The 12,647-nt window shown below is 37.9% G+C and overlaps 1 pseudogene; it reads left to right on the forward strand.

Annotated features, from left to right (window-relative positions):
* Positions 63 to 11,770, forward strand: LOC18786588 (annotated as a pseudogene).

Genomic DNA, 12,647 nt, shown 5'->3' on the forward strand with positions numbered 1-12,647 from the left:
AGATAAAGCTTTCTAACTCTCAAATTTCTCTCTCTTTTCTCTTCGGATTGGTGTGTCTCAAAGCCTAAAGATTGCCTCTATTTATAGGCAGATGATATATGTTTCACAATCAGAGCATTCACTCTACAACATTAACTCATAATTGCAGGTAGGAGACTGAGATGGCAACCAAACAACAAAAAAATATTTTTATAAAAAATAACAACAAAACAGTAGCATTACAGGTAAAAATCCAATCAAAACTAACTGTATAAAAAGTCAAATCGAACGGTGAAAAAAGATGAATGAAAAATACAAAACCTTGTACTGCTGCTGGAGCCTACAAGGAGAACAGGAAGCACCATCATTATGTTGGAGAAAATAATGCAAGATTGGAAAGTTTCATTTTACTCTGGAGCCTACAAGGAGAACAGAGGGAATTTTATGGATTTCTAACATTTTCACGGGAATTCCTCACCTTATGACCACTTTGGTCACTGTCCATTCATTCCCACATTCTTCTTATCTATACTGTTTTGGGGCATCTCCATTTTCACATAGTAGCTTGCCTCTCTCACAATTTTGTAAGCTGATCATCTTCATTACTTCATTGCTGCATCAATGGCTGCTGCATTAAACCCCATGCTGCATGATGCTTCTTCTTCCTCCTCTTACCGGTGTCGCTATCACACATTCTTGAGTTTCAGAGGCGAAGATACACGCAAGGGCTTCACTGATCACCTTTATAGGACCTTGGAGCTGGCAGGAATCCACACATTTAGAGACGACGATGAAATTGAGAGAGGAGCAGATATTGCAGCAGAGTTGAACAAAGCAATAAATGAGTCGAAAGTATCGATAATCGTCTTCTCCCAAAACTATGCTTCCTCAAGGTGGTGCTTGGACGAACTGGTGAAGATAATGGAACGTAGAAAATATGATGATGAACATATTGTTATGCCGGTTTTCTATAATGTGGATCCATCCCATGTCAGGAACCAGAGAGGGAGCTTTGCAGAAGCATTTTCTAGACATGAAGAGCGCTTCAAGGAGGAGATGAACAAGGTGGAGGAATGGCGAAGAGCGCTTAAAGATGCTATAGACCTGGCAGGGATGGCTTTAAAAGATAGGTAAAATTTATTCCCAAAAGTTTCTCACTACTCTACATGGACTTTAATTTGAAGCTATTAGCTTTTTTTATTAATTTTGACATGTTTTAAAGTAATGGCTAGATTAAGAATATTTAGGGTAGTGAAGCACTTTTATGAAGAATATTTTTATTTTTATTTTTAAAATATCCTATACTCAATTTGCATTGGGATAAGGCTCTCGTATATTCATTTCAGCTAAAGATATATTATCAACATGATCTTATTTTGCTTTCTATACTTTGATATGATCGAAAATTCATAGGTATGAGTCGCAGTTTATCCAAGACATTGTTAAAGAGATTGGAAATAAGCTGGATCCGAAGGTATTGAATGTAGCCCTATGCTGTTGGAATAGACGATCGCGCACAAGGCATAAACATGTGGTTAGAAGATGGATCAAATGCTGTTGGTGTAGCTGTGATATATGGATCAAAGCTGCTTATAACCGCAACTTTGGAAGATTTCAAGGCAGCAGCTTTCTTGCAGATATTAGAGAAGCTGCAGAACAGCCTTATGGTTTCGTTCGCTTGCAAAGGAAACTTCTTTCGGATATCCAAAAGGGGAAAGCAAAGAAAATCGACGACATAGATGAAGGAATAATCAAGATCAAACATGCTGTATGTATAACAAAAGACTTCTTATTGTTCTCGATGACGTGAACGACTCTGATCAATTTAATGCAATGCTTGGAATGAAAGAATGGTTTTATCTAGGAAGTAAAATTATCATAACAAACTGTTCACCCGTTATGCTGTAGTTCTTGTGATAGTAGCGTAAAATTTCCCATTGACCTGAAAATCATTAGTGGTCAACAAGTCAACTTTCTTTGGTGTACGAGCATGCCACTGTTAGCAGTTAAAACCCTAACAGACTTATGAAAAATGGATAACTTACTCCCCAAGTTACTGACTTTAAACAAGCGATCGTGAATTTGGGTGAGGAATATCTCCCAAGTAAGTTCTTTTTTTGCCTTAGACTGATGAGGACTTCACAATTTATCGCAGTAAAAACAGGCAGTTCTGGCCAAAATGAATGCTGAAAATAAACCAAACTGTTTCAAATAAAAGCTACCTAGCTATTGCACAACATTAAAACAAAAGAAAGCTGCCAAGTTTGCAAGGAAAACAGAACATTGGACTTCGATTTCTGCCTTAATTATGGTCCCTGGGTCTGGCTGGATTGAATGTATCTGTACTGGAATTGCACATCAGTACCTTCAATTGATGAGGTTAAGCTGGAAATCGATACCAATATCGAGATTGGCTTTGATCTGTTTTGGCCGTGGAGAGGCTTGTTGGACAGGCAGAACTGAGATTTCTTCAGTCTGGACTGGAGTGATTGATGACTGTTGACCTAGAGCTGCACCGCAGTACCTATTCTGTTTGGTCACGAGTCAACCAAGAACTATTCTGGCTGTTCGGAGCACTCAAGACATTTCTATGAATTTTGTTGAGGTTTTCATATTACAGAAAGACCCAGATTCTATTTTATTTGGAGACAGAAAAACTGAGTTTTGGCTGATTTGTTGGAAGCTGGATGGCTTTTGTAAGCTAAATAGGTTAATTGCTTCTGAGTTTGAAAGCTTTTGAGATCAACTGATTTTGTTAGTGTGATTTTGAGAATCTTTGGTTGTTAAATTGGCTGTGCTGTTGTGTTGGTTTTTTGTTGGATGTTTGATGTCCTTAATTTGTTCCCATCATTTTGAATTTATAGGCAATCCAATGGTGCTTCATTCCTTGATATCCGGAACTACTTGCTGAGAAACTTCTTTAACTCTTGCAAACCCAGATTGCATTGACGAGACTTTGATGAGCAAGGAAAAAGAAACCTGCCTATTTGTATGGCTTTTTAATGGTTATGGTAGTTAGTTCCTTTTGCCTTCACTTTTTCACCAACTTCTTGGATTTCCTCTACATGTTCTCTAACTTTAAAATTGGGTTCACGTGTGTTTTGTGGAGAAAAATCTCTTTTCTTGTTTGTTGGCCTGGGAATCAACGTTGGTGATTACTCCTTGGGTCTTTAAAAAAATCTGGAGGCTGAGTATCCAACGCTGGGTGTGTCAAATTAAATTACCAGTAACAGTAATTAAGTTTTTTTTAAGCCATGGTAACGTCTGTAACTGTTCAAGGATGGTCTAGGCTTCTTCAATATATTAGGTTGATTTTAAGGACAGAAATGGTTAATTTTTATATTATATTTCTTTTAATGTGAATTCTGTCTCTTTGTAGGAGGAAATTCCTGCTGAAGTGATAGCAGAGAGCATTGAGTTGGTTAAGAAACAATAAGAGGCTCAAAAAAGACCCACAAGCTCAAAACTGGCCCTTTTTTATGACGTGGATGCAGAAAATTCTACTGCTGTTCCAAAACCTGAGGTAATTTATGCTTTCTATCCTCTATTCTATCTAATCTTAGTCTCATTTAACTAATGTTTCTGTCTTTCCAAGTGGAGAAGGATAGAACTAGTTGAGAACTAGCTATGGTGACCAGCCCTCTCAAACCTATGACTGTGGTTGTCAGTATTGCTATGCCTCAACATTTCTTCTTTATTTAGTCATGCATAGAACTAACTGTGACTTTTCTGTAGATGCCTCTTCATTCTGTCCCAGGTCATCAACCACAGCCTCCTTTGCTGATCCAGAATTGGCAGAGTTTGAGGCTATGGACTTGGAGGCTCAGCTGCAGAAGCTTGAGAAACTGGGAGCCACTCCAAGCAAGGCTAAGTCCAAAGCTGTGAATGAGGCAGTGGATAGAATAAGAATCTGGCAGTCGACTGAGTTGGATCTGGATGAGAATAAAGAAGCCATTGATCAATTAATGAAGGATTTGGACCTGCTGCATGGGGAAAACGTGGCTCCTAGACCTATCCTTGAGATCAGCCTGGGCTTGGCAAGAGATGTACTCAACCTTCACAACCGTTATGAAGATCTCAAGCCTTCATTCAATGCTTCTGAGTTTTGCAAGGCCACGCATGAAGCCAACTTGGTGGATTATCATAAACAAAAGTCAGAACTGGATGCACTGGTTACAGATTATAAAGAGACCAAGGCTGCTGCTGATAAGCTAGAGAAGCACATTGAAGATCTCCAGAAACAACTAGCCAAATTAAGGGATAGGCAAAAAGATCTTGGGGCTATACTGAGAGCGGAGACTAAGGCCACCTTTCTTGTGCAGAGCATAGTTTCGGCTTTAAAACCTGCATTAGAGATTGCAGAGGCCTCTATCCATCAGGGAGTGCTCCTCCAGAAAGAAATGTCCATCAAGAAAACTGGATTGCAAGAAACTCTCCAGAAACTAGGACTCTAGACTCTACCTATTTGTAATAAAACACCTTTTTGTAATAAAACTTAGTCATGTATTAATGATTATATTTAATGAAAAAGCCCTATTTATTTTTGTGAGCCTTGCATTTTCATTTTCATTTAACCAAACAACAAAGAAGAGCATAATTGATAAATAAGAAACAAAAATCTATAGGAACTAACTGAAAAGTCAAATAACAATTCCATCCTTCTCTCCTTCAATCCCAGGATATGTTTGCACTGCCTGTGAGTCCCACGTAGTTGGATAAAACTTCTCTAACCATTTGCCATTGATTGGCACAGTATGGATTTCTCCATCTTGGTCTTATAGCCTATATACCCTAATTCAAGGACTTGTTTAATTATAAAAGGGCCTTACCATGTGGGTCACCATTTTCCATAACCAGCCACGTGATATCCAAAGGGCAGAACTACTTTCCAAACAATTTCTCCCTCTCCAAAATTCTTGTTCTTAACTCTCTTATTATAGGCTCTTGCCACAGCCTCTTTCTTGCTAGGAGCTTGTTGAGGGTATCAATTCTGCTTATGTCCAGTCTTTCCAATTCTAGCAACATTGCTTGTGAATAGTCTTCTCTAACTAAGTTATGCTACTGGGCCACTATTAGCAATTAAAACCTTAACAGACTTATGAAAAATAGCTAACTTGCGCCCCAAATTACTGACTTTAAACAAGTGATTGTGAATTTGGGTGAGGAATATCTCCCAAGTAAATTCTTTTCTTGCCTTAGACTGGTGAGGACTTCACAATTTATCGCAGTAAAAACTGGCAGTTCTTGCCAAAATGAATGCTGAAAATAAACCAAACTGTTTCAAATAAAAGCTACCTATTGCACAACATTAAAACAAAAAAAAGCTGCCAAGTATGCAAGGAAAATAGAACGTTGGACTTCAATTTCTACCTGAATTATGGTTTTTGGGTCTGGCTGGATTGAATGTATATGTACTGGAATTGCACGTCAGTACCTTTAACTAACGAGGTTCAGTTTGAAATCGATACCAATGTTGAGATTGGCAGAGCTTTGATCTGTTCTGGCCTTGGAGAGGCTTGCTGGATAGGCAGAAGTGAGATTTCATCAGTTTGGACTAGAGTGGAAATGGCTAGATTGATGACTGCTGGCCTAGAGTTGCACCGCAGTACCTGTTCTGATTGGTCACGAGTCAACCAAGAGCTATCTGTTCTGAGCACTCAATACATTTCTGTGAATTTTGTTGAGGTTTTCATATTGCAGAAAAACCCAGATTCTGTTTGATTTGGCTTGAGTTGAACAAAATTTGTGACGAGAAAAGTCTCGTTTTCCTTTGTAAATTGTTTCTCTGAAGACAGAAAAACTGAGTTCTGGCTGATTTGTTGGAAGCTAGATGGCTTTTGTAAGCTAAATAGCTTAATTGCTTATGAGTTTGAAAGCTTTTGAGATCAACTGATTTTGTTAGTGTGATTTTGAGAATTTTTGGTTGTTGAATTGGCTGTGTTGTTGTGTTGGTTTTTTGTTGGATGTTTGATGTCCTTGATCCGTTCCCATCCTTTTGAATTTATAGGCAATCCAAGGGTGCTTCATTCCTTGATATCCGGAACTACTTGCTGAGAAACTTCTTTAACTCTTGCAAACCCAGCATGCATTGATGAGACTTTGATAAGCAAGAAAAAAGAAACCTGTTTGTTTGTCTAGCTTTTTAATGGTTATGGCAGTTAGTTCCTTTTGCTTTCTCTTTTTCATCAACTTCCTGGATTTCATCTGCATGTTCTCTAACTTTAAGATTGGGTTCACATGTGTTTTGTGGAGAAAAATCTCCTTTCTTGTTTGCTAGTCTGGGAATCAACTTTGGTGATTACTCCTTGGGTCTTTGAAAAATCTAGAGGCTGGGTATCCAACGCTGGGTGTGTCAAATTAAATTACCAGTAATGGTAATTAATTTTTTTTAGGCCATGGTAACATCTGTAACTGTTCAACGATGGTCTGGGCTTCTTCAATATATTGGGTTGATCTCCAATTTCAATCAATACAAAGCCCAATCTACCTTTGTTACTATGGGCCAATAACCAAATGGGTTGGCGCACAGAATTTAGGCCCAAACACAACCAGACATGAACATTTGTTAAAAGCTCATGAAGGTTGCACAATGTTTGAGGTTGAAGAATTGAATGAGTATGAATCAGTTGAGCTTTTCAGTTTGCATGCCTTTGGACAACTCCAGCCTATTGAAGGCTACATGGAACTTTCGAGACCTGCAGTAGAACATTGTAGAGGAATTCTATTAGCTCTTCAAATTTTGGGATCTTCTTTATCTGGGAAAGAAGTAGACGTATGGCATAGCGCATTACAGAAGTTGTGTGAAATTCCTAATGTCAAGATTCAAAAAATTCTTAGAATAAGCTATGATTCTTTGCAAGATGATCATGACCATAATATATTCCTCCATATAGCCTATTTCTTCATTGGAAAGGAGAAGGATTTTACAATTACAATACTGGACAACCTTAATTTACGCACAAGGATTGGAATTCAAAATCTAGTTGACAGATGTTTAGTAAAAATTAACAACGAAGACAACAAGTTGAACGTGCATCACTTACTTAGAGACATTGGGAGGGGAATTGTTCATGAAGAATCACCTCAAGACCCGGGAATGGGGCATAAAGATGCCTTGAATATTCTGAGAAAAATGATTGTAAGAACAACATTCCCTTTAGTTTTATGTACAATTAATGTTTGTACCATATCTGACCCCCCACTCATGTCATGACACGTGGGATGTAAGCAAGGCTGAAACCAGCTCAGTGAGCCATGCCGAAAGGTCAATCGGCATGATCCACCGATTCATACGTAGTTGGGTCGGTAAAGTGCCCACAACTGACTCACCCACACCAACATTCGGCCGATCCTGACAGATAACCTTGGAACTCCCGCCAGAACCTGTCAGGGCACGTGTCGACCATCGAAGACACTCCTACGAGTCCCACATTGAAACTAAGTACTAAGAGCGTCACAAATGCTCCTATAAATATAGCCTATTGGCCCAACCAAGAGGTAAGACTGTTTACTTGACTTGTGCTTTCACACTGTCAATAAAATTGATCTCAGTCTCTAACTTTGGCATCGGAGGGTCTTCGGCTGGCACCATACCGGTGTCTTAGGCTTCACCTGCCGTTTCTTCCTCCAGACCAAATCCAGCATTGCACCTCAATGAAAGACACCACGGACCAAAGGCTTCTCGGATCCAAACCATCCACGTCACTTGTAAGTTAGCTTTATTTCTATCTGTTTAGTTTTAGCGCGACCAATTAACAACCGTGTTGTGTGTCTTGTTACTTATTAAATGTTCTGATTTGTTAACAGGGTACATAAATTATTAAGGGTCTTGTTCACCCGTTAATTTTAATCCTATAATGGTAGAGTAAAGTTCCCCATTGGCTTGACAACTAATGGTGGTCAACAAGTCAACTTTCTTTTGTGCGTGAGCGTGCCACTACTAGCAGTTTAAAACCCTAGCATACTTCTAAAAATTGATAACTTGCGCCCCAAGTTACTGATTCTTCAACAAGCAATTGTGAATTTGGGTGAGGAATATCTCCCAAGTAAGTTCTTTTCTTGCCTCAGACTGGTGAGGACTTCACAATTTTTCACAGTACAAAATTAGTAGTTCTAGCCATAATAGACGAAAAGAAAGCAAAACTGTTTAGACAGAACTGCCTATTACAAGACCCAAAAGAGAAATGCCAACCCCAAAAAAGACAATTGAAACTTTGGACTTTGATTTCTGCCTGAGCAGCTGCTTCTGAACCGGATTGGACTGGATGTATTTGTGCTGGATTGGCTCGGCAACACCTTCAACTAACGGATTTCAACTGAAAATCGATACTTATGTTTGAGTTTGGCAGAGCTTTAATCTATTTCAAACCCTGGAAGGCTTTTTGAAAGGGCAGAGTTGGAGCCTCTTCAGTCTAAAAAGGCAGAAGTGGCTGGATTGACAATTACTGAGCTAGAGCCGTACTGTAGTACCTATTCTACTTGATCATGACTTTCAATAAATTTGTTGAAGTTTTCATATTGTGAGACACCGGACTCTGCTTGACTTGGCTTGTGTTGAACCAAATTTGTAACGAGAGAAATCTCGCTTTGTAAAATGCTTCTCTGAACTGAACTGAAATCAGATATTTGAATTATAGCTGACTTCTTTCTTGTGACTCAATGAGCTTTGGTTGCTTCAGTGTTTGAAGGCTTTTGAGATCAATGGATCTTTTTGAGTTTGTCAATTGTGACTTTGAGAGTTTTTGTCATGATTGATTTTTTGGTTGTCCTTCATATGTTCACCCTCTCTCTTATTTTATAGGAAATGCTGGAGTGCGGTTTTTAATCTTTGAATAATGGGCAGTAAATCTTTTCAAAAGATCTATCTTTTTAAATGCCACAAAAAGGGGAAGTTATCTATTCTGGCAGAGAAGAACCATCAACAGTCAGTTCCCATGGTGGTCTTTCCCTTGCTTTTCCCAAAAGAAAATCAACTCCTTTTGCTCTCTATTTGTTCCTTGTAAAGAAGGAAAGACACAATCTGCCATGATGGTTAGTTTGCTTTTTTCTGATGAACAACTCTCTTTCTCCCTACTTATCTTTTGAAAACGTAGCCTGCTCTCTTGGAAAGGTAACCTTCTTTGGTACAGAGCTTTCTATGTATAAAAAAGGGATTTTAATATTCTTCCGTTGGCTGCAAAGATTTGGAGAAGTCCTCCTGTAAGACCTGCCTTTATTAACTCCCTATCAACTTGATGTATAATTTTACTACCTGAAAATTAGATGGTAAAATTCAAGAAATAAATTTGCAAGGGCACAAGGTTAATGCAATAAAGCCAAGGCAAGTACAAGGTCGTTCCCACAGAGATGGAATAAATTCTCAAGTTGTTGTGAATTATAAACTAATTTAAATCCTAAATTACTCTAGACACCCTCATTAATAAACTTAAAACTAAGGACTCAACTAGAACTTAATAGAGGAGTTTTGAAAGTTGGTTTTGAAAAATTTTCTTTAAAAGAACGTTGAAAACAAGAAAATTAAAGGACAAGAGAACGAAGAAAACATGAACTAAAGTTTGTGAAAGATTTTAAAGAAGCTAACCAAGACAACAATTTCACCACAATTCGTCTTATCCAAACCTTAGCATGCATACTATCAAAATTCCCAAGTTATGTTGATGATTAGTTCACCAAAATTATGATTAACTCTTTTGACAGCAATCAACCACTTCTTCTTACATGCAATTTATCCTTGGCGTGAGGCATAAATATATAGGTTCAATGAGAACTTCACACAATCACACAAACTCTTAAGAGTATGGTGTTTACCTTAGGCGCATTCATGAATTTAATCACAAGAAGCAAAACTCATATTAGGCATGGCGTATACCCTAACATGCATCAAATTACTTAACCAAAAACCTAGATGATAGCTAAGCATCAAGATCATTACAGTGATTAAATTTCAACAACATGGAAATTCTAATAGCATGATATAACTAAGCTTTGAATAATTAGAAAAGGGTTACATTGTGTCTTAGTAAAAGAAAATTAGTTACTCATAATCATGGTAACAAAGCAAATATAAAACATGGAGAAAGAGATAAGAAAAACCCTTAGAGTTTAGAGGCACGGTCGCTCTTCCTTGCTCCACGGTTGAAGTCTGAAATTTCTGGTGTATCCCTTGAGCCCCCACGACCTCCCCTCTTAAAAGAACCTAAAACCTAGTTATAATGGGCCTAAACAAGTGGCCTTACACGAAGACTTGATTTACAAGTCAGTTCATAACTAGAAAAGGTAATTAAAACTAAGTTTCCTAAAACTTCCAGGAAACTGCACGTAATCCTCATTGCGAATGCGATTTGGATACCTTCCTTACCTCCAAATATTGCGTAGGACCACTCTTTGGAAAGCTCTGGATGTCTTCTTTTTATTCATATATCATGTGTCTCAATCTGATGTCATATGAGTGAGTTATGGCCAAAATACCCCTGCTAACTCAGTATTCTCCGGGAATTGATTTATGATGAGTTTTCTAATTAAAAATGGGCACCTTAGCAGTCTTCAAAATTATGAAAATATTCATGGATAAACTTCAAGATGCTCTCTTCCATCTTCAATTGGAATCATGTCAAACTCTATTACGATGAATATTTGGCGAATTTATACATTTCATGGCTCATAAGCTGAAAAACAGGAAATAAATAAACTCAACATCTTTAGTCCAAATTAATTCACAAAACTAAGTAAAAAGGATATAAAATCATGTGAAATTATGAACATATTACAACTCCTCTGTGATAGTTGAAAATTTTGACTTTTTCAAAGTCAGGAATTCACGTGGGGGCTTCCTTAAGAAAAAGATCTACTGTTTTTGCTTCTTGGGATAGAGACCAAGTGGTGAGATCTTCTCAAAAATTGGGCTTTTATCAAAAACTGTGTGTATCAGTTCTTTAATTGCAAATAATAATATTTATTCTTTTCAAATCATGGCTATATTGTAATTTGTTCAAAAGGGTTTGGGCTTTTCCAGTGTCTTGGATTTTTTCTTCGGATTCCTGTAGATGAAAGCCCAAATGTTTGATTCATGGGCCTCTCGACAAAAATGGGTTGGCCTGCAGAATTTGGCCCAAACAGGCCTCAAGCTCAACCTTCCTAAGTTGATGCAAGATGAGTCTTGCAAGACATTGTTTAGTAGAAGTAACAAAAACGATCTCACGTTGAAGATTATGATGGAAGTTTTTCAAGACGTCGTCGACTTGATTTCTTCTCTTGGAAATCCATTGCAAGTAACTTTTCCTCAACAAATTCAGCTCCTGCATCAAATGAGGTGAACTTCAAAACAGAGGCATTTAAAAGGATGAACAATCTTGAGCTTCTCCAGCTCTATAATGCAAATATCAGTGGAGGTTTTGAAGATTTTCCAAAAAACTTGGCATGGTTGTCTTGGCGAGGATTTCCTTGGAAATCACTACCAGCCAATTTTTGTTTGGAAAATCTAGTTGTTCTTGACTTGCGGAATAACAGCCTGCAACATGTTTGGAAGGGATACAGGGTATTGTATTAATCTCTCTCTCTCTCTCTCTCACACACACAAAGAATTTTATGGATCATTACATATTTTAGAAGCTTGGTATATTCATTTGCTTACTTCTCTTTCAAACAGTTTCTTCCAAGGCTGAAAACACTCAGCCTCAGCTATTCACATAGCCTAACGACAACCCCTGACATGTCGGGGCTCCCTAAGCTTGAGAGATTAAGGGCTCATTTTGGAGTGCTTTTGGCGCAGCGAAAAGCGCTTTTAAATGGGTAAAAGCGCTTCTGTCTTTTAAAAATGGTGTTTGGCAAAAATTGCAAAAGCGTTTTGGGTGATATCCAAAAGCACTTGGAGTGGTTTTAGAAGAAGCACTTGAGAGGTGCTTCTTCTTAAAAGTGCTACAAGACAAAAACACAGGAAGCACTTGGCTCCCTTTAATAAAACTTTTAAAATACCGAAAATATCCATATTGTTATAAAAATAACCTGGAATATGTACGAATATTGAGCTGCACGTAAAGTAGATGAGACACAGCATTTAACGAGGTTCGGCTATGCCTACGTCCTCGGAGAGCAGCAGCAGTAACTTTTCACTATATAAAATAATATGGCTACAATTTTAGTGTTTACAACATGTGTGGCTCACTGAATTTTCTCTCTGCTCTCTCTCTCTTCACTCATTCACCCTCTTTCTTCCTTCTCTTCCTCTTGTCTCTTTCCCCTTCACTCTTTCCTCTTCTTTGTTTCTTTCCTCTTCTTTTTTCGTTTCTCCCTTTCTCTTCTTTTCTTCTCATTTCTTTCACTTTGCAGGTTGCCTATTTATAGGCAGATTGGTGCAACTCTCGTGAGTGTGCAGTAAGAAAAAGTTGCTGACAAACTCTACCCAAAGTCTCCAAATGAATAGTTAGTGGGCTCCACACAAAAACTTTACAACACATATTTAATTTTTTTAAATGCTAAAATACCATTTCTTTTTTTTTCTTCTCTCGTTTTCTCTTAATGATGACCAAAGCCAAGTCATTTCCTTTCTTCCCATTATATTTAAATTAAATTTATTATTAATCTCTCGTGAATGGTCACTTAACCACGACTGCTCTAGTTTTCGTCTAATGTCCATGTTTGTCACCGTTGTTTTGTCATCAATGATAATGAGT

This window comes from Prunus persica, chromosome G2 (genome assembly GCF_000346465.2).
Source record: "Prunus persica cultivar Lovell chromosome G2, Prunus_persica_NCBIv2, whole genome shotgun sequence".
Classification (NCBI taxonomy): domain Eukaryota; kingdom Viridiplantae; phylum Streptophyta; class Magnoliopsida; order Rosales; family Rosaceae; genus Prunus; species Prunus persica.